Genomic DNA, 22,026 nt, shown 5'->3' with positions numbered 1-22,026 from the left:
CTTTTGCTGTATAATTTTGTAAAATTTGTATAATCATCTTTTAAATACAGCAACAAAGCCCTTCTCTGTAATGACATTTAGCAGCCTGTTAATATTTCATCATGAGGTCACAATCAGGTGCTTCTCTGCATATTGCTGCAAACAATCTTTCCTTGGATAATATTTATACCTATCACATATTGGTATTAATATGAGCCTTGGCCTGTGACACTAAATAGTATTTCTGGTTTTCTTAAATGATTAATTTCAGACTAGGCTATTCTCCAAAACCATTATGACTTGGCCTCTTAAATCTTCTGAGTAATCAGTCTTCCAGGAATGAAGTCCCTGCATAAAAGTTCAGTGCACCTTTGACTCCATGCACTTATTCTTTTGGAAAAGGTATTAATACTCTCCGTCACTTGGGCACCATTTGTTCTTAAAGAGTCACACAGTGGTTGCATATCTTAATGCAAGGATTATCATGTAACATTTGGGTAAAACGAGTAAATAAGTAAACATAAAAAATACATAAATAAGTAAAGGGTGAGTTTTTTTTTTAAATAAGGTTTTGATTTCTATACATAAATGTCTTTTCTGTCCTTGCCCTCTAATTATCAACTTATTCCTTGAGACTAAAATATTTCCCTTTTTTGACCTTATTCCCTGAACCTTAGTCAAGACTTTTTAATTTCTCTAGACCAATAGGCCAGTGCTGCAAATTTGAATTCTCTATTAATTTGCCTGAGGGTGATTGACATACTTCAAATAATGCATGCAAAATTTGCATTCTACTGCAGAATAGGTATACTTTTAGAGAAAATTTACCTCCTTTGTTTTGAATGTTGCAAAAATCAGTGAAGTCACAAATAGAATTGAAATTAGCTAAAGCTGTGGGAAATTAAAGATTCAATACACAAATATTTAATTTTTAAACACTGAGGTGCACTTTCAAACTGTTTGTTGATTGTTTTTACATAGTTGAATTTCCTTAACTGAAAAAAATATGGAATGCATTCATAAGTCAGTATTTTAAAATGTGGATTTTAAATCATCACATGAAAACTTTGAAATATAAGAAAAAGATGGCCTAAACTAGTCCAGGAATATTTCCTTCAGCCTGAAAGCTGCTCGGTTGTGTCCAACCTTTTGTAACCCCATGGACTCTACAGTTGATGGAGTTCTCCAAGCCAGAATACTGGAGTGGGTAGCCTTTCCCTTCTCCAGGGGATCTTCCCAACCCAGGGATAGAAGCAAGGTCTCCTGCATTGCAGGTGGATTCTTTACCAGCTGAGCCACAAGGGAAACCCAAGAATACTGAGAGGGTAGCCTATCCCTTTTCCAGGGGATCTTCCCAACCCAGAAATCACACTGGGGTCTCCTGCATTGCAGGCGGATTCTTTACCAACTAAGCTATCAGGGACTGCCTTCTACCCTGCTTCTGCTGCTGCTAAGTTGCTTCAGTCGTGTCCGACTCTGTGCGACCCCATAGACAGCAGCCCACCAGGCTCCCCCATCCCTGGGATTCTCCAGGCAAGAGCACTGGAGTGGGTTGCCATTGCCTTCTCCAGCGTTCTACCCTATGTAGAAGCAAATTCTTAATGTTGATAAATTTGGTTTAGAATGAAACTAGTGTTTTAACAATGATAATATTTTTCATGGCTAAAGAACCTTCAAAACAGTTTGAAGAATTATCATGTATCATAAAATAGAGTTATAGAATGAGGGTCTATTTTGTTTGTTTCACTTCATCTTCCATCTAAAGAAGACACTAACTCCAAATTTTCAAAATCATCAAAGAGTTGAACCTAGTGTAGTGCTGGTAAATGTTTTATAACCATATTTCTGATATAAATTTTATCAAAATTTACCATTTTCTGTTTTTTTTTGTATATAATTTCTATGCATGACTAATTCCGGGCAAGCAACCTGATGTCTCTGCAAAGTTGTGGCAAGATACTTCAAATGTACTCTCATGAGAAGAGAAACATCTGCTGCAGCCCAGCACTGGATTCAACCATGGAGCCAATTCATTAGACCATTACTGTGATGGCTAAGGATGTAATTAAAAGATTCGTGTTCATTTTTTCTAGCTGTTTACATTTTCTGAACCCCCATTTCAATGTTTATTTCATGCTCCTCCGTACTTATCTCTATTACTTCTAACATACCTTTACTGCATTTATATATAGCATTGTATCCTATTGGGAAATGATGCTGCTATGCAATAGCAAAAAAATTCATGAATGAAGAATGGAATGGCCTTCCAGTAGCATTCGGAAATTTGAATGACTCAATCCACAGTTTAAATATATGTATACACACACACACACACACACATATACCACTAAAGAAGGAAATGACAATCCACTCCAGTATTTCTTGCCTGGGAAATACCATGGACAGAGGGGCCTGGCAGGCTACAGTCCACAGGGTCACAAAGAGTCGGACACGACTGAGCGACTAAAGCACAGCACAGCATATATATGGCATATATAACTTCAGTTATCTGTATATATAACTTAGGTTGAAGTATTTTCCCAATCCTGTATTCTTCCAAGAAGAGTGAGTCACCTCATTCCAATGACTTCTTTCCGGACTGTAGTCTTTATAAAGTTTGGCTTTATAAAGTTCTGGCTCATTTGTACTTCTTAAATATGCCCTATATAGTTCTAACTGAGTTTTATTTTTGTGTTTCACTTTTATATTTATTTACTTGTTTGTTTAAATTCAGAATCACCCTCCTTTCAGGGTCCTGAATTTCAGTTTTTGTTTCCTTAGCAACAAATGACTGCTGAAAATTCTACTTTACCTTTTTTGTTGCTGTTGTTACTTTTTACTTGGCTTTCTTCCTCATGTCCTTCCAAGTCCAGGAATCAGCAAAATATCTTCATGGGAAATCCAGTACCTGGCTCCTTTGCTTCTCTCTTCAATCCATAATCTTGGATCTTTATGTTAGAGCACTCTAGAAAGCCTGGAGTGTCACTTTGAATTTCTATGTGACTGTGATTAATCCTGTGGTCTACTCTGGATATTAGCAACTGTTTTCTTCATGGCTTGTAAGACAAGAGTCGGCAAACTCTCCAAGAGGAAAAGCAGCATGCCGAATACTGGGCCCAGTTTAATGAGTCATTCTTCTCTGTTGGATTTTCCTTTAAAATACTGTGTGAACATATTGCTAGGATCCACCAAAATGTTCTGCTGAAAGGAAATATTCTTGAAACTTAAGGTTTATTAACTTCATAAACCCAGCTGTGATTGAAATAAATATTTTAGTAAATTTCCCAATGCCCTCTAAATGTGGATAGGTTCCATAAAATGCTATGGGAAAAAAGGTACTGATGCAAATACAGACTTTGCTAGCAGAAATCAGTGAAGGTTTTATATTAGAGGTCATATTTAATTTAGAATTTAAAAATCATTCACATAAAGAGTTACTGAAATCAGAAAGAGAGTCGAGTCTGAAGGAAAGAGTAGCATGTGTAAGCCTGAAGAGGTTTGAGGCGGTATGACCAGTTGCTCAATACAGCTGGCGAATAGAGTTTATTTATTTATTTATTTTTTTGGCGAATAGAGTTTAATTGGGAAATGTTATTATCAAAACAATAAAGATGGGCAGTGAGCTCAGAAGGCAGATCACAGAGAGCTATGTATATAATGATAAAAATACAGTCCTTTAGCTGTTGTTCTTAATATAATCATAATAGAAATAATAATAGGAGTAACAGTAGTAATTATTATTATTAAGATAATTAAAAGTGTTAAGAACAGCTAAAACAAGTGAATTAATTTTTTTTTTAAAGAAAGGTGAAGTTAAATGCCAAAGGACAGGGATATCTCAGTTGATTGTTTTTAGTCATTTGAAATAAGGCAAGCTGTTTAATGTCTTTGAAATTTTACTCAATCTAGGACAGAGTTATTTTTTTCTTCCCCTATTCTTCTCACTAATGTAGTATATAATGTTTTATTATGGACTAGAAGAAATGAAAATATATCTAAGGAACTCCATAAATGCAAGGCATTAGAGAAATATGTTGGACTGACAGCATGATATTTGAGTCCTTTTTATTAGGGGTTTGACTCTCACTGAAAGACAGTGAGTTTATGGTCAATGTTACTATATTAGATTAATTACAGAGGAACTCTATTCAAAATGATATATACTTGAGAATAACGTGCATACAGCAGTCAAAGAAATCATAGGATATTTACATATTTAGCAAAGTTGAGGTCCAGATTCATTTAAAATGCTGTGTCAGTGCTCAGTTGCAACAATCCCTTATGCACATTGCAGGGAAGGTCATTGAAAAGAGTAGCTCCAATTGCCTTATTAAAATGGCAATGAAACCAGTCAATATTTCCAGACAAATGAGAATTTGAAGAAGTGTTTAAACTTTCACAGGAGTATGTGCCTACATCAAATAGTCTGTGTTCCGATTTTATTTCACTGACGCTTGGGAATATTTTCACCACAGTTCTTAAATTTCGAATGGCAAAATGTTAATTTGTACTTGACTCCAGTTAATTGCGTGGTCACTCTCAAATCTCCCTGTCTCATCTATTTATCTCTAATTCCTGATTGTATTGTTATCATTTTACCCGTAATATTTTTGTGATTCAATTGATAATCTCTTGTCAGCTATATATCTTTTTAGGAAAGACATGCTACTTTGTGAAAGATAAATAGCTCTTTATATATAGGGAAGAGGATACTTTTTTCTTTGCTACTACCTCTTTAAAAATTAAGCCCTTGTGTTTTTTCTCTAACGAAGTTCACCTGATTAATTATTATATTTTAATTTCTATATTTACAAGCAAGATAATCTAAGCAAAATGATTTGCCATGAAATCTTCTCAATGGGCTAAGAATGAATAGATAAATCTGATATATATCTGATTTCAGAATGTTGAAAAATAAATGGAGCAAGCAAAAACCAAATTAATAATATATATTGCTAATATACAATATAAATAAAGTATTATATGTATTTATAAAACAGTACTATAAAATTTAAATATTATTTCTAGAATCAGTCATTTTCATACTCGTGTAATACAAAAATTATAGAAATATATCATTAGCAATAAATATCAGCTCCATAATAACAAGGAGAGACAAGTAAGGAGACAGTAAGCTACCAAGAAAATGAGAAAGGATAATTCGAAACAAATATGAGAAAAGGCAAAAAATACTTAATTATCTTCTGAGAACATCTTTAACATGACTAGTAATTTAAAGAGAATATTAAAATGACAGTATGATATTACTTTTAGTCTCAATTTCCTAAACTTAGAGTCCTTTGAAAATGATTAACTCTACTTGGCTTTTCTTACAGTAAAGCAGTCATTTGTATGAAGCTAATGGAATTTTTAATTTGCATAATCTACCTGAAATATTTGGTGAAGTATATTTTTCACTTAAAATGCATGAAATATTGATAATTTATGGTATATCTATAGGCTACAATCTAATTAAGCCATAAATATTATCCTCTGGAAAATGTTTGATTGACATAGAGCAATTATTATCACATAAAGTTTATTAAAAGAGTAGCTAAAACATATTAAGAAAAACATGATCATAAATACATAAGAAGCCCATGTTCATATCAGTCTATTCAGCCATCCATCTATCCATCAATCTATTTATGCTCCATTTTTCGTTCTGTACTCTAAGGCCCAATTTGCCTGTTACTCCAGGTGTTTCTTGACTTTATACTTTTGCATTCCAGTCCCCTATAGTGAGAAGCACATCTTTTTTGGGTGTTAGTTCTAGAAAGTCTTGTAGGTCTTCATAGAACCATTCAACTTCAGCTTTAATACAAAAATCAGATTGATTATTTCAATACTGAAATCAGAATGATTATATTCTTTTCAACCCACTCCAGTGTTCTTGCCTGGAGAATCCCAGGGACGGGGGAGCCTGATGGGCTGCCATCTATGGGGTCACACAGAGTCAGACACGACTGAAGCAACTTAGTGGCAGCATATTTTTTTCAGCCAAAGATAGAGAAGCTCTATACAGTCAGCAAAAACAAACTGGGAGCTGATTGTTGTTCAGATCATGAACTCATTATTGACAAATTCAAAAATTTGTTGAAGAAATTTGTTAAATTGAAGAAAGTAGGGAAAACCATTAGACCATTCAGGTATGACCTAAAAAAATTCCTTATGATTATACAGTGGAAGTGAGAAAGAGATTCAAGGGATTAGATCTGATAGACAGAGTGCCTGAAGAACTATGGACAGAGGTTTGTGACATTGTACAGGAGGCAGTGATCAAGACCTTCCTCAAGAAAAAAAAATGCAAAAAATGCAAAATGGCTGTCTGAGGAGGCCTTACAAATAGCTGTGAAAAGAAGAGAAGCGAAAAGCAAAGAAGAAAAGGAAAGGTATACTCATTTGAATGCAGAGTTCCAAAGAATAGCAAGGAAAGATAAGAAAGCCTTCCTCAGTGATCAATGCAAAGAAGTCAAGGAAAACAATAGAATGGGAAAGACAAGGGAACATTTCATGCAAAGGTGGGCACAGTAAAGAACAGAAATGGTATGGACCTAACAGAAGCAGAAGATATTAAGAAGAGGTGGCAAGAATACATAGAAGAACTGTACAAAAAAGATCTTCATGACACAGGTAATCATGATGGTGTGATCACTCACCTAGAGCCAGACATCCTGGAATGCAAAGTCAAGTGGGCCTTAGAAACCATCACTACAAACAGCTAGTGGAGGTGATCTATTTCAAATCCCAAGAAATGATGCTGTGAAAGGGCTGCACTCAATATGTCAGCAAATTTGGAAAACTCAGCAGTGGCCACAGGACTGGAAAAGTTTAGTTTTCATTCAAATCCCAAAGAAAGGCAATGCCAAAGAGTGATTAAACTACCATACAATTGCACTCATCTCACACACTAGTAAAGTAATGCTCAAAATTCTCCAAGCCAGGCTTCACCAATGCGTGAACTGTGAACTTCCAGATGTTCAACCTGGATTTAGAAAAGGCAGAAAAACCAGAGATCAAATTGCCAACATCCGCCGGATCATGGAAAAAGCAAGAGAGTTCCAGAAAAACATCCATTTCTGCTTTATTGACTATGCCAAAGCCTTTGACTGTGTGGATCACAATAAACTGTGGAACATTCTGAAAGAGATGGGAATACCAGACCACCTGACCTGCCTCTTGAGAAATCTGTATGCAGGCCAGTAAGCAACAGTTAGAACTGGACATGGAACAACAGGCTGGTTTCAAATAGGGAAAGGAGTACATCAAGGCTGTATATTGTCACCATGCTATTTAACTTGTATGCAGTGTACATCATGAGAAATGCTGGGCTGAAGGAAGCACAAGCTGGAATCAAGATTGCAGGGAGGAATATCAACAACTTAGATATGCAGATGACACCACCTTTATGGCAGAAAGCAAGGAACTGAAGAGTCTCTTGATGAAAGTGAAAGAGGAGAGTGAAAAAGTTCAGTTATAACTCAACATTCAGAAAACTAAGATCATAGCATCTGGTCCCATCACTTCATGGCAAATAGGTGAGGAAACAGTGACAGACTTTATTTTCCTGGGCTCCAAAATCACTGCAGATGGTGATTTCAGCCATGAAATTAAAAGACACTTACTTCTTAGAAGAAAAGTTATGACCAACCTAGATAGCATATTAAAAAACAGACATTACTTTGCCAATGGTCCATCTAGTCTAGGCTATGTTTTATCCAGTGGTCATGTATGGATGTAAGAGTTGGACTATAAAGAAAGCTGAGTGCTGAAGAATTGATTCTTTTGAACTGTAGTATTGAAGAAGACTCTTGAGAGTCCCTTGGACTACAAGGAGACCCAACCAGTCCATCCTAAAGGAAATCAGTCTTGAATACTCATTGGAAGGAGTGATGCTGAAGCTAAAATTCCAATACTTTGGCCACCTGATGAAAAAAACTTAGTCATTTGAAGAGGCACTGATGCTTGGAAAGATTGAAGATGGGAGGAGAAGGGGATGACAGAATATTAGATGGTTGGATGGCGTCACTGACTCACTGGACTTGAGTTTGAGTAAATTTTGGGAGTTGATGAGGGAAAGGGAGGCCTGAAGTGCTGCAGTCTATGTGGTCCCAAAGAGTTGGACATGACTGAGCATCTGAACTGAACTGAACTGTACTGATTTATCCTCTGTCTATCATTAAGATAGAAGAATTATTCCCAAGTCACCCCCTTTTTCCAAATGATAATATTCTATTCCTTTTATTGCTTTTTTTTCCCCTAGAAAGCATGCATTTTCATATCTGTTTTTTCCATTTAATTGTACTGTGGTAAAAGCACTTAATATGGCATCTACCTGCTTAAGTTCATTTGTCCAGCAAATCTATGGAACTTCCTTCTTTGCATGATTGAACTTCCTGCATGATTAGAACTTTCCCATTTCCCCATCCCCAAAGGCACTGAATCACCATTCTATTCCATAATCCTATGAATTTGACTATTTTATATACTGCATATAACTAGAATTGTGCAATGTTTGTTCTTTTATGACTGGCTTATTTTGCTTAGCATAATGCATTCAAGGCTCATCCATGTTGTCACATATTCCAGGATTTTATTGTTTTGTAAGCCTGACATATATATATATATATATATATATATATATAAAATATTAGATTGTGTTGCATGCATGCTGTCATGTCTAACTCTTTGTGAATCCATGGACTGTAGCTTGCCAGACTCCTCTCTTCATGGAATTTTCCAGGCAAGAATACTGGAGTGGGTTGCCATTTCCTATTCCAAGGGATCTTCCTAACAGAGAGATTGAACCTGTGTCTCTAGCATCTCCTGCATTGGCGGACAGATTCTTTAGCCCTTTGCCACCTGGGAAGCATATATACAATAAACATACACATATATATTATGCTTATGTGTATACATATATATATGTGTGTGTGTGTATAAATGTGTGTTTTGATGTGTGTATATATATGTATATATACATGTATATGTATATATACGCACACAGTATCTTTATCCATTTATCCATTGATAGTAATTTACATTGTTTCCACATTTTGGCTATTTTGAATAATACTTAAATGGACATTGGGGTGTTGGTATCTTTTTCAGATCCTGATTTCAACTATTTTTAGATAAATACCAAGAAGGAAGAGGTCTGGATAATATGATAGATATGTTTTTAATACTTTGTAGGTGTTCTTAAGCCAAAAAGACATAACTTTATCCTAAATATGTTTAAACTTTTAGCAGTAAAAACAAACGTAAAAATCCTTCTCCAAGCTAAAATTTCTAAAAGTGAATTTTCTGAGGAAAAGGAGAAGTATTACAGTTTGAATTTAGAAAGATATTGATGATTTGCCATCCAATGAAGCTTTACTCATTTAAACTTGTACAGTGTGCACTTGTATCTACCTCCTCTCACCCATGCTAATGCTATTATCAAACATTTGAACTTTTCTAGTGTGATAGGTAAAATTTCTTAAATTCTTATGTCTTTATGTATTAGGTTAAGAACTTCATGTTATAAGGCTTCTGAACATATTTTTCTTACATAATGCCTGTTCCTATACTTTGCCACTTTTAAGTTGGCTGCTATTTTTTAAAAATGACTTGTAAGAACAGTTGTCTCAAGGACCTCTTTCCTGCATGTGTTCTGTCTTTGCTCAGTCACTAATTTCCCCTTGTTACAGAGTTAATGCCACTGTCACCTAATGCACTTTGATATTCCTCTTCAAAAATATTTTCCCAACTTCACATTCCATCAGATTTACTTTCCCTTCAGCTACCAAGATTATGGTGACATTTATAACAGGCATTTATAAATCCTGTCTTTTGCTTCCCATCACCCATTCTGTCCATATGTTATTCTATGCTGTCTCTCATCCCCTCCAGTCGACTGAAATAACTCCTGTCAATCAATCCCACTTTATCATGGCTTCTTTCTATATATCTCATTCCAATTTCAGACAGCCTTCTTCTTAGAAAACCACTCCTTCTTCCTAAACATTTTCTTCCTTTGTGTTTAGTGACATCATCCTTTGTTGGTTTACCTCCTACGCCTAAACCTTTTAGTCTTTATTGGATCTTCCTTTGCAGACTAATATTTAAATATTTATTGATTGAGACTCAATTCTTATTTAATCTATTCTCTTTCTAGCTGATCCCTTCTACTACCATGAGTTTGTCTCCATCAGTATGTTGATAATACAGATGGTCATGTGTCAGGGTCCTCTGTCTATTTCTGACTTGATATCTCCACTAGGAAGTCTTAAAACCACCTGAAAGTTAGCATTTCTGAAATAAAACTGATTTTGCATCCAAATGTACCTTAGTCTTCCCTTACTGAGTTAATAGAATTACCACATATTTGCTTGCTTGGTCCTTAAAGACAAAAGCTATCCTTAAATACTGTATTCATCCTCTAAGCCAAAACTATTACTATAATAGGAATCCTACCAGTATTTTTTCCATAATATGATGTGACTTCAGGCCAAGCATCTACCATTGCTGTTGTTCAGTCACCGAATTTCATCTGACTCTTTGTGACCACATGAACTGCAACACGCCAGGTTTCTCTGTCCTTCACCCTGAGTTTGGTCAAACTTGTGTCCATTGAGTTGGTGATGCCATCCAACTATCTCATTCCCTATTGCCCACTTCTCTTTCTGCCCTCAATCTTTCCCAGCATCAGGGTCCTTTACAATGAGTTGGCTCTTCACATCAGGTGGCTGAAATATAGGAGCTTCAGATTCAACATCAGTCCTTCCCATGAATATTCAGGGTGATTTCCTTTAGGATTGACTGGTTTGATCTTCTTTCTATCCAAGGTACTCTCAAGAGTCTTCTTCAGCCCCACAGTTCGAAAGCGTCAATTCTTCAGTGCTCAGTCTTCCTTATGGTGCAGCTCTCACATCTGTACATGACTTCTGGAAAAACCATAGTTTTGACTATAGACCCTTGTTGGCAAAGTGATGTCTCTGCTTTTTAATATGCTATCTAGGTTAGTCAGAGCTTTTCTTCCAAGGAGAAACTACCATAGTAAACTAGTATTCCTGTGTCTTTGTCTGCTTGGGCACCTGTAACAGAATGACATAGACTGGTTCAATCAAACAACAGAATTTTATTTCTCACAGTTTTGGAGATTGAGAAGTCCAAGTTAATATTAAGTGTCTGGAGAGGAAACTAGGTTTCCTAGTTCGTAGGCAGCTGCCTTCTCTCTGTGACCTCACATGGCCAAGCTATATAGAGATCATCCCTCTCATATCTTTTCTTACAAGGGCATTAATCCCTTTAACATGTCCCCATACTTACAATTTAATTATTTCACTTCCAAATACTATCACACTGGGTATTAGAAATTCAACATATAAATTTTGGAGCGGACACGAATATTCAGTCCAGAGTATCTTGCTTCTATTTCTAAACCCTGTAATACATGTTTCTTTATATAACCTTTAAGTGACCTTTGTACAACTGGTTAAGACTCCACATGCCAATGCAGGGGACACAGGTTTGATCCTTAGCGCGGGAAGGTCACACATGCCATGGGGCAACTAAGTTGTGAGCTGCAACTACTGAGCCTGTGCACTGAGAACCCATGCTCTGCAACTAGAAAAGGCACCACAATGAGGCGCCCAAGCACAGCAGCTGGAGAGTAGCTCCCACTCACCACAGCTAGAGAAAGCCCACGCACAGCAGTGAAGACCTGGCACAGTCAAAAATAAATAAATTAATAATTTTTTTAAAAAGTTAAAATGGCAGATTTTGTATATGAGAACAAGAAGAAGGCATAACACAGTGAATGTACATGCAGGACTCGGTCACGAACTGTGGCATTCATACCCTGGCCATTTATAAGATGTACAGTTTAGGGGGAAATTTTTTGATATTTCAAAAACTCCATTTTTTTTTACCCCAGAATTTATAATAGTACCTTTTAACAAAGATTTTTGAGAAATACCTTAATGTGGGTTAAGGTCTTGGAACAGTGTTTGGTAAATGATATAGGCTTAATTAAAGTTAACTTCTGGGGACTTTTTGAAATATTTTTACTTTAGCAAAAATCCCTTCAAATGTCTTATCTGTAATTTCCTGCATTATCCACATCATATATCAGTCTCAGTCATATATATTTTCTTTGTGGGCCACCAATAACTTTAGGAATATTCCTACATGATTATATTGTCCATTCAGTTCCTTCTGTCAGAGACATTCTTCCATCAGCTGTTTGCATAGCTCTCTCCTTTCATTCCCCTGGAGAAGGGAATGCAACCCACTCCAGTATTCTTGCCTGGAGAATCCCATGGACAGAGGAGCCTGGCAAACTATAGTCCGTGGGGTTGCAAAGAGTCAGACACGACTGAGTGACTCACTTTCACTTTTCACTCATTTCATTCAGATCCGAGCTGAAATGCCATTTCCTCAAGTGGTTAAGTCTTTAAAAAGTGAAGTCACTCAGTCTTAATCTCTATGTCTAATAGTAATGAAACACTACTTTTGGACACAGTTTAAAATAAATCGTATTACCATCTACTATTAAAGCTTATTAATTTGGTGATTATTTTTTGCCCACATCCTCTAAAAGTCTAAATTCCAAAGACAGCAGGACTATGTCTACCATCTATAATATATAATCATTTCTCTGCACTAGATCAGTGCATGTCATATTTTAGAACCACCATGGATATTTGTTAAAATAATTGATATGATTGAATAGCTTTTAAATATTAATAGATGAATAAATCTCATCCACTAATATGAAATGAGCCTTTATGAAGACCTTGGCTAATTCTCTGAGATCATATTCCTTTATTTAGGATTCAACTACATTTCACTGTTCCCCTTTTCCAACTATTTAAAACAATTATTGTTGTTTAGTTACTAAGTTGAGTCCGACTCTTGCAACCCTGTGGATTGTAGCCGGTCAGGCTCTTCTGCCTATGAGATTTGCCAGGCAAGAATACTAGAGTGGGTTGTCATTTCCTTCTCCAGGGGATCTTCCGGACCCAGGGGTCAAAAGTGAGTCTCCTGCAATGGTACGTAGATTCTTTAACACCGAGCCACAAGGGAAGCCCTCACGTTCACTTCCAAAGATGATTTCTTGGGTATATGAGGGATTTTATCTCTTTTGGAAAAATCCATGTTAGCAATATACCTATAAAATTATACTATATCAACTTTGGAAAGGTAATGTTGATAAAGTAACTAATTTGCAGATCTATTTTCTTGAGCAAGAATGTTTAAAAATAATGGAAATAGTTTTTAGATGCATTCATTTTTCTTTTTTTTGAGTTTTTATTTTATTTTTTAAAATTAAATTTATATATTTTAATTAGAGGCTAATTACTTTACAATATTGTATGGGTTTTGCCATACATCAGCATAAATCTGCCATGGGTGTACACGTGTTCCCAATCCTGAACCGCCCTCCCACCTCCCTCCCCATACCATCCCTCTGGGTCATCGCAGTGCACCAGTCCCAAGCTTCCTGTATCATGCATCGAACCTGGACTGGCGATTCGTGTCTTATATATTATACATGTTTCAATGCCATTCTCCCAAATCATCCCCCCCACCCCCACAGAGTCCAAAAGACTGTTCTATACATCTGTGTCTCTTGCTGTCTCACATACAGGGTTATTGTTACCATCTTTCTAAATTCCATATATATGTGTTAGTGGTGTTTTTCCTTCTGGCTTACTTCACTCTGTATAATCGGCTCCAGTTTCATCCACCTCATTAGAACTGATTCAAATGTATTCTTTTTAAAGGCTGAGTAATACTCCATTGTGTATATGTACCACAGCTTTCTTATCCATTCATCTGCTGATGGACATCTAGGTTGCTTCCATGTCCTGGCTATTATTAACAGTGCTGCGATGAATATTGGGGTACATGTGTCTCTTTCAATTCTGCTTTCCTCAGTGTGTATGCCCAGCAGTGGGATTGCTGGGTCGTATGGCAGTTCTACTTCCAGTTTTTTTAAGGAATCTCCACACTGTTCTCCATAGTGGCTGTACTAGTTTGCATTCCCACCAATAGTATAAGAGGGTTCCCTTTACTCCACATCCTCTCCAGCATTTATTGCTTGTAGACTTTTGGATCGCAGCCATTCTGACTGGCGTGTAATGATACCTCATTGTGGTTTTGACTTGCATTTCTCTGATAATGAATGATGTTGAGCATTTTTTCATGTGTTTGTTAGCCATCTGTATGTCTTAATTTTTGTTTACCAAAAAGAACACCAGCTATTTACAAAGAGAGAAAATAAAAATTCCAAGGAAAATAACACTACATTGTTGTAAATAATTTATTTATTTTTTGGGTATAAAAAGTCAAGTTTTATGCTAATAGACAATATGCTCTTTATAGAAATTTAAATATTATACTTTGCAAAAAATACAGAAATATCAGCTTTTCATTCAACAGGAATAGAAGACTAAATGTCTCTACTGGTTATATTTATTCAGCAAGTATGTCCTTTTCTGTTGTTCTCTATGTAGTGTAACTTGCTTTACTAAGAAAAATGAAAAAAAGAAAAATGAGTCATGTCCAAAAAATAATATATTCATTAGTATTTGGATTTGAAAACTGAAATATGTTAATATAATATGGCAATATTCTTAAAAGTCAATTTAATTAATATTTCCAATATTAAAAATGAAAAAGAATTACTGGTTGCAAGAAAAAATATATTGAAGTTATTGTTTAGTAACTTGAATTACTGAAATAATGGGATGAGTTTCGAAATGGCACACTATGCTCTTGTGTTCACTAGCTATAAATATTCTGTTAAATTATTTACTCTGCATTTTAGGAATTTAGAAATCAATAAAAGAAGTGTATTGGGGTTCTTTGTTGGCAGTACTATTTAAGGTTATGTTAATACATTACTATCAAATCATATAGAACAAAGGATTTATTTTTATATGTTTACTATGTTTTTAGAGCTTGACTCATGCTTTGAAAAATTATGCAATATTTTTTAAAGAGAGCTGATTGTCCAAAATATCCACATTAATGCACTATGCCTCTTTATAAAATAGGACACTAAATAGACTCTACTGTTTTTCTCAAGTGCTTAGTTAGAAAGGAAATAAATGGCAAAAAGCACTAATTATCTGCAAAATTACTCATACTAAGCATGGGAGCTTCATAATAATGTTGTGAGTTAATACATTATTATACCTGTGTAAAGATAAGGAAACTGAGGTACTTGGTTACCTAATTTACCAAGACGACACAGCTTGAGTTTAAATAGGATTGGAATCTGAGGACAGTCATCAGTGTATATTTCATGTAAGCATATGATATAGAATATGTTTTCATATATTTATTGTATTTCTCTAAAATTGTACACATACATATTAATTTGGTGTGATATATATATGTGTGTGTGTGTGTATTATCTATGTGTATACAGGAACACATAGACAACATTGAAATTGTGGATGTATATTTAAAAATAGAAACAAAAATATTGCATATTTTACAAAGTTTACAATTATTATTTGGTAATTACTCTGCAACAAAAGATAGAATATTATTGTTATAAGCTTCAAATTTAACCCTCAAATGAACTATAATTTAAGTCAGTTATTCAACAATCTGGAGAAGGAAATAGGAAACGGCAACCCACTCCAGAATTCTTGCCTGGAAAATCCCATAGACAGAGGAGCCTGATGGGCTACAATTCGTGGGCTCACAAAGAGTTGGATACAACTGAGTGACTGAGCACACATTCTGATTTTAGTGATTAGCTTTCCAAATACTTTTCTAACTGCCTACGATCATGCTGTCTACCCTGGAGTAATGGCTTTTCAAATTACTGTATCAATCAGAAGTTAGTTGGCACAAATTATTTGGTCAGATATTATAACTGCTGTTTGTATTTATCCTTCTTCCTTTTTTTTAGACTAAAATGATTGTTCAGCAAATCTATCTATACTGAGAGATGTAGAACTGAATTTTTTTCTTTATATATATTGTTGTTATTTAGTCACTCATTCTGTCTCTTTTGCAATCCCATGGACTGTAGTCCACAAGGTTCTTCTGTTTATGAGATTTCCTATGTAAGAATACTGAAGTGAGTTGCCATTTCCTTCTCCAGGGGATCTTCCCCACCCAGGGATCAAACCTGCATCTCTCCTGTGGCTCCTGCATTAGCAGGCAGATTCTTTACCACTGAGCCACCTGGAAAGTCTCTCTCTCTCTCTCTCTCTATATATATATATATATTTATTTATGAAAATTTATTCATTAAAATAATAAATAAATATATTTAATAATAAGTATAATATATTATATATAATAAATATATTAATATATTATTGAATTATATAATTTAGCAATAATTATTAGTGAAGGCAATTAGAATATAACAGATTTTTTATTCTTAAATAACTTCACAGCCACATATGTTTCTTTCTTTTAATTTTTCTATTTATGTATTTATATTTGTTAATATTTCCTCTAAGTACCTCCCTCCTTTTTTCCCTCCCTCCCTTTGTTCCTTCCTTTGTTCCTCCCTATCTGTTTTTTATTGCTGATTTTACATCCTTTGTACCTTCAGTTATAGTTCTCTGTTACAATTTGTTTTTAATTAAAAGGAAGTAAGTATTCTTTGAGTAGTATTTTAGGTTTTGAAAGCACTGAAGCTTAGGGCTTAGTAATTTACAAGAAGCGAAGATACTGGAAGTTACTTGGCACACATAAAGAGAATTAAAAAAAAAATTCTCTGTGATCTCAGATGTAATTTAACTGACTTTTTAAAAAATTAATAGAGATCATGATATTTTAAAAATGTACAGTATAAAATGTTACTTTTGAAGTTTGATGATTTAGGAAATCCTTACAAATAATGTTAGGTAAAGTAGCTCAGTTGGTAAAGAATCTGCTGTAATGCAGGAGACCTGGATTTGAATCCTGGGTTGAAAAGATCCCCTGGAGAAGGAAATGACAACCCACTCCAGTATTCTTGCCTGGAGAATCCCATGGACAGAGGAGCTGGGCAGGCTATAATCCGTGGGGTTGCAAGAGTTGGACACAATTTAGTGACTAAACCACCACATCCAAACATATGAATATAAATTTAAATGCACAGATTATACAGTTTTTCCAGTGGTCATATATGGATGTGAGAGTTGGACTGTGAAGAAAGCTGAATGCCAAAGAATTGATGCTTTTGAACTGTGGTGTTGGAGAAGACTCTTGAGAGTCCCTTGGACTGCAAGGAGTTCCAACCGGTCCATTCTGAAGGAGATCAGCCCTGGGATTTCTTTGGAAGGAATGATGCTAAAGCTGAAACTCCAGTACTTTGGCCACCTCATGTGAAGAGTTGACTCATTGGAAAAGACTCTGATGCTGGGAGGGATTGGGGGCAGGAGGAGAAGGGGACGACAGAGGATAAGATGGCTGGATGGCATCACTGACTCGATGGACATGAGTCTGAGTGAACTCCGGGAGGCCTGGTGTGCTGCAGTTCATGGGGTCCAGAGAGTTGGACACGACTGAGCGACTGAACTGAACTGAACTGATACAAAATTTTCTTGCTTTCTTTAATTCTTGTCCCCAAGCTGCCCCTAACCCATTTTCCCACTACTAACTGTGACCCATTTATTCTCTTAATCCATATAGAAAAAAAATATATTGAAATAAAGTAAATCAAAGATGCTACCAAAGAGTTAATTGTTATAGGGGTGACAATGAATTTAAATTTATCTTTTAATATGCAGTATGAAATTACTGTTATAATGTGAAAGAAATTTATGAGTTTTAATTGATTTATTTTAAACTGTGGGTTTCCCTTGTGGCTCAGCGGGTAAAGAATCCACCTGCAATGCAGGAGTCCTGGGTTCGATCCCTTGGTTGGGGAGATTCCCTGGAGAAGGGAAAGGCTACCCTCTCCAGTATTCTGGCCTAAAGAATTTCATGGACTGTATAGTTCATGGGTCACAAGGAGTCGGACACGACAGAGTGACTTTCACACACATTTTAACTGCGTTCTTATTCCAAATATATATAAATATATATATATATATTTAAATTTTTTTTTACTAAAGGATAATTGCTTTACAATATTGTGCTGATTTCTGCCTTACATCTGTATGAATCAGCCATGGGTATACATTTGTCCCCTCCTTTTGAAGCTTCCTCCCATCTCCCATCCCGTCCCCTCCCCCCAGGTTGTCACAGAGCACTGAGTTGAACTCCCTGTGTCACATAGCAAATTCCCACTGGCTCTCTATTTTACATATGGTAATAATGTATATGTTTCTATGCTACTCTCTCAATTGATCCCAGCCTCTTCTTCCTCCTCCCTGTCCACAACTTTGTTTCCTATGTCTACATTTCCATTGATACTTATCGCTTCTCTCTTTGTTAATATCACTTGTATGATATAATCCCACAAGCAACACCGATACATTGTTACATAATGTGTGTAATATCTAGGAACTCAAGCAAAATTATAAGCAATCAGTTCACTATTATATATTGCATTGATGTCAAACAAGATAAAAATAATTACTATCATTCTAAGGATTTAGATTTTGGCGTATAGAAAATTAAGGGTATATGAGAGTATTTTTAAAATGTTACAGACATTGTTAAATATGTTTGTTAATAGTATGTTTTGTTTCTTTCAAATTTGAACTTGATGGTAGAAAGGTTACCAACATAAATTAATTTTTTGGACCTCAAAGAAATGAGATACTAGTAAGAAATCACAAAATTTATCTATGCAAAATAACATTAAATGAGCTTAAGCATGCATTCACACACATGTCACATGTTTATCAACCATCTTGATGGATCTTCCATGTTGAAATCATAGTATATTTCATGATCATGCTATAGCATCTTCTTCCATTATTACTCTCCATTTCGGATGCTATGAGCTCGTAAGTTACCTATGAAGCAAAAGTCTTCTCACTTGCTCCTATGAGAACTAGAGCGACTCTTGGTTTGGAGAGGCTGCTACATTTAAGGGCTTCCCTGAGAAAGCAATGGCAACCCACTCCAGTACTCTTGCCTGGAAAATCCCATGGACGGAGGAGCCTGGTAGGGTGCAGTCCATGGGGTCGCTGAGGGTCGGACACGACTGAGAGACTTCACTTTCACTTTTCACTTTCATGCATTGGAGAAGGAAACGGCAACCCACTCCAGTGTTCTTGCCTGGAGAATCCCAGGAACGGGGGAGCCTGGTGGGCTACCGTCTATGGGGTCGCACAGAGTCGGACACGACTGAAGTGACTTAGCAGCAGCTTAGCAGCTGATAGCTCAATCGGTAAAAAAGAAAAGCAGCAGCTGCTTGTTATGCCTGGAACAGGCTGCCTTTCTGGCACCCTGCGTCCTGATTGTCCTGAAGAGGGGTTATTACTCAATACTTCCAGGACCTACCTTACTCCTGATTCTAATACTTTGTGAAATTAGACACTCTGTGTCAATACACGTATAATTCTAATATTAAAGAATTGTTTTCAACTCTTTTCTTAAATATTATAGATATAGAAACACAACTGCGTCATTTGGGCAAAATGATATAACTACAGTGTTTGACCTAGAAGTAACTAAAACTTCATTGTTTTGTTAAAACAGAATTTTAAATGAACAAAATAATTTAAAGATAAAAGCAACAACTATTTCAAAACGCAGTTTCCTAGATTGTTTTTAATTAGAATTTTGAAGGGCTTTGGTTACAATGAATGCTTATGTCCATTAGGACTTGCACCAGTATTTAATTATACCTGAGGTTTCCTGTCATATCCTGAGCTTTCTCAGAGGAGGAAATTAGCAGGTTTTCTTCTAACTCACATTTCTGAAGAGAAATGTGCCCATAATAATTGTATTTTCCTAAATAATTAGGGAAAAATCCTAACAATATTTTGAAGGAATGGTAAGCACAACCACCCAGTGTTATTGTTACTATCAGTGTTCGATTAATTATTACACTGGAAGTTCCATTGGTCTTGTTAAAAAATATACCTTATTAAATATAGAAAACTTTAGAAACAGAAAGGATGCCATCATTCTTTCTCATCAAAATATCAACAGTTTACTTTCTTATATTGGTTATTGTATTGTGTTCTGTAAAGTTTTTATAGGCTTAATTATATTTAGGTATAGTATTTGAGTTTAATTTATTACGTACTCCAAGAAATTTTCATTTAAAATTTATTCATGGAACAAAGAAACTAAAGCAGTCAGTCCTTTTAAGAGTCACTTGTACTAAGTTTCTGATTCACCATTATATCACTTTTTATAAATGCATAATTTTTAGAATAATCCACTTCAAATTTTTGTTTGAAAATCATTTAATTGTCAGAAATGATTTATTATTAAGAAGGTGCTGTAAATTAACATTGCCTGATTCATGAAACATAGGAATGATCTTAGGTGTTGCTTAAGGTAGCAGTATAATTTCCAGACGCCCTCAAGATAACCAAAGAAAGCATGGCAACCCACTCCAATATTCTTGCCTGGAGAATCCCATGGACAGAGGACCCTGGCGGGCTACAGTCCACAGGGTCACAAAGAGTCAGACATGCCTGAAGTGACTTAGCATGCACATACATCTCTCCATTTATATGATTGAGAAAGGATTGCTGAAATTTGTCTGGTATGTTAGCCTAGCTATTTTTGCACGTTTAAATGCTAGAATAATTTCACCACAATGTTACATTTTCTTCCCAGAAAAGGAAAATCATTGTATTTTAAACCTCAAGTGACACTCATACTATAAAAATGGTTACTTGACTTTGAAAGTAAGGGCTTAATGAAGGGGTAAATTATGTTTTTGAGCCTGGAAACCACATTCAGTATTAGCCAGCAGGCATCTGTGAAACAAAATTTACTTTTATGTAATTTTACAAATGTACTATGCAGAAAAAAATAAAATTAGTTTGCCAGAGCTGTGCAATCTACCTTCAGCCACTAACGTATATTCAGTGTTGGACCAACAACTGCTCTCTTAACCTTTTTGTACAACTACCCTTCTATCAAGAATCCTTCCCACCACCCCATCTGCCCCTGCTGTGTTCCTTCAGCACCACCCACTTCTCAGAAGTTCATGTGTGTGATGTGCCAGCCTGTTATCTCAGCAGGCAGGGAGCCCTCATTCTCTCGGCAGGTAGCAGTTGAATGAGGAGGTGTATGTGTCCTTTTCTTTGAAAGTCAGCTGTTGTTCTACCAAGGTTTGGGGTGGGTGTGTTTTTCATTTCAGACTTAAATCATCATTTTAAAGTGTATCTAGCTTTCTCTAATATTAAAATATGTGAGTAAAAAATGAATCAAAATGAAGTTGTAAACAGAATCAAGAATGGGAAATGGAAATTTAATCATGTGGTATTTGTCATCATTTAATTTCTTAGCTCTGCTGCTAACTGGGTATTTGTGATCTCAGCAGTCACAAAGACTGCACAGGTTTTTTTTATTCTGCTGAATAAATATCTCTAGATAATCAGCATATGATCCTGAAATACTATGTCTGTTAGTCTGTAAGTTGTTAGCACTTTGACCCAAGAGGTACTTGATATTTCAGTCAATGACCAGTTCACTGCAAACTACATTTTCCATCCTCTCATCCTGTTGTGAACTGTTTTGTAGCTCAGACAGGCAATTATTGATCTCAATAATTTCACTGGACAGTTAACCATTGAGCAGCAATCAGAAGCAAGGGTATGTTTCTCCTAAAACACTCGAATACTGCCCATGGAGAAATGAGTCTAATGTCAGCTCCCTTCTTGATGGAACAAGTGCTCTTTTGTGAGCTGAACTCTTTTAATGAGATTATTTGCAAGTATAATGGAGAGTATGGAAATGTGCCAATTGAAGAGTCAATGGGAAAGGAATAATGAGTAACTGGGAGAGAGAAACAGGTAGGCCAAGCAAATCAGGCACATTGAAGGCCTGTAACATCAAGTGAGTGAATTATAACTGTAAGAGGATGTCTAATGGCAATTATTGATGTGTTTTATACTCGAGTGTGAAAGTCACTTGATACATTCTATTTTTGATAATTAAGAGTAATTTATAGGTTGTCGCGTT

The sequence above is a fragment of the Bubalus kerabau genome, chromosome 2 (genome assembly GCF_029407905.1).
Source record: "Bubalus kerabau isolate K-KA32 ecotype Philippines breed swamp buffalo chromosome 2, PCC_UOA_SB_1v2, whole genome shotgun sequence".
Classification (NCBI taxonomy): domain Eukaryota; kingdom Metazoa; phylum Chordata; class Mammalia; order Artiodactyla; family Bovidae; genus Bubalus; species Bubalus kerabau.
This window is presented reverse-complemented; position numbering follows the sequence as displayed.